The following is a 2,148-nucleotide window of genomic DNA, read 5'->3' on the forward strand; positions in this document are numbered from 1 at the left end:
CTCTCTCTCTCTCTCTCTCTCTCTCTCTCTCTCTCTCTCTCTCTCTCTCTCTCTCTCTCTCTCTCTCACGTACTGGAATGGGAATGGGAATGAAGAAATGAAATTTCTTCATTCCTTCATCACATATATATATACGGATTATGATATATATAATAATAATAATAATAATAATAATAATAATAATAATATATGTGGAAAGCTTATACTTTCATATCTATATAATAATAATATTAATAATAATAATAAAGTATATGGATGATTATCCACAAATATATATATATAATAATAAAATGTGGATGAATCTTATCTCATAAGCTTGGTACTAAAAATATTAATACTAATATTTTTGCACAAAATAATCCTTTGAGATAAAAATTTTACAATAGGTTAATTTCAAACCACATCTGGACCCCTTTTAAAGCAATAACTTGATTTGAAATACGTTGGTCCAGAGTTCGCGAAACAACCTTTGTTTTGAAAGGTACATAATTATAACGAAATATTCTTGAAAATGTTGGATTTAATAATAAATCCGAAATAATCTTAATCAAAGAGAAATTTTGGGTTTAAAATTCCGGGGTATTACACCCTACCCCCCTTAAAAGAGTTTCGTCCTCGAAACTTCCTTCTCATCATCTAAGGCTTCCAAGATAGATCACCACTCACTTCCCTAAAATTATCAACTTAGGCTCTAATACTTTCTTACTTCCAACATCTCATAGCTTAAGTTCTGATCTATTTCCAAGATCTTATAACCTTTAGCTCTGATAGATTCCACTTTGTAACAGAGCGTATCAATTCTATTATCCAAAACAAGGATCTCAAATCCTAGGCTTCGACCTAACTTCCAAAGGTTCAACCTAGGCTCTGAATCAACCTAGGCTCTGACCTAGGCTCCAATCTAATTCCCAAAGGTTCAAACTTAAAGTTCAAACCTAGATCTCAACCTTGAGCTCTAATACCAACTGTAACACCCCAATCTTCAACTCCTTACATTTATTACAATTCCGTAATAAAATACATCGGCGAAAGCATATACACCTAACCAGCAGAAAACTGGGTGCTACCGCCACACCTAGAGTGAATTCTATCACCTCTTTGACAAACTCCACTCTAAGTGCACAGGCTAAACTTACAACCTCAACTTCCATCCTATTCATGTTCACCTGCAAAAATCATTTTAACACAAAGCAAAGGGGTGTATATCCCACAATTAGCATAAGCTAAGTAAGTTCCATTTCACCCCGTAAAATATAGGCTTGGGTTTTTATCATTTATCTCATAACATACTTTTCAAAAATATGTGGAGATATACTTTTCCAAAAATAACATATTTGCCAAGGAGGATTAGATACCAATAAAAACAATACTCCACCAATAGGACCGCAACCCTAGGTTCTCATATCAATAGCAAATAGAACCGCAGCTCTAGTGCTCATAATAATCTGGACCGCAGCCCAAGATTCTCGTATCTTTTCAAAAAGTTTGTGAGATTTCCCGCTCACTCCGGCATCAAGTATTCTTATCCTCCAAGACTAAATATGTACATATAATTTCCAAAATATCATTTCCTCGTGATAAATATCTTCTTCAAAAATATATAATTTCTCAAATCATATTTTTCTCCACAATAATTCATTCCATAAGAATATATCATTCTTCATAGGAATGTACATATACTAAAATTCCAAGCCAAGCATTTACTCAACACACGGGTTTGACCCGTAAAAATCCATTCTCGATAATTCGAGAATCACACACATAATATGCAATGAACTTGTGATCACATGAACATTCTTATGCACATAATTTTGTAAAACACGTAGTTTTGTTATCATAGCATATCATATATGAATACACATATATATGGGGTAAATAATAATTTTAGTGAACATGAAATCTTACCCTTGAAGACCAAAACTCTCATCAACACTTAGTTCTTTCACCAAAATCCCTAGGCAAAATATACCACCATAACAATAATTTTAGGAAATCTTAACTTAGATTCAAGCTCTAGGAAGGATAACAGAGTTTTTGAACCGATTAAAATAGAAATTTACCGAACAAATCGCGATCCAAGCTTAAAATTTTGCTTCTCTCTCTCTCTCTCTCTCTCTCTCTCTCTCTCTCTCTCTCTCTCTCTCTCTC

Source organism: Ipomoea triloba, chromosome 13, assembly GCF_003576645.1.
Source record: "Ipomoea triloba cultivar NCNSP0323 chromosome 13, ASM357664v1".
Taxonomy (NCBI): domain Eukaryota; kingdom Viridiplantae; phylum Streptophyta; class Magnoliopsida; order Solanales; family Convolvulaceae; genus Ipomoea; species Ipomoea triloba.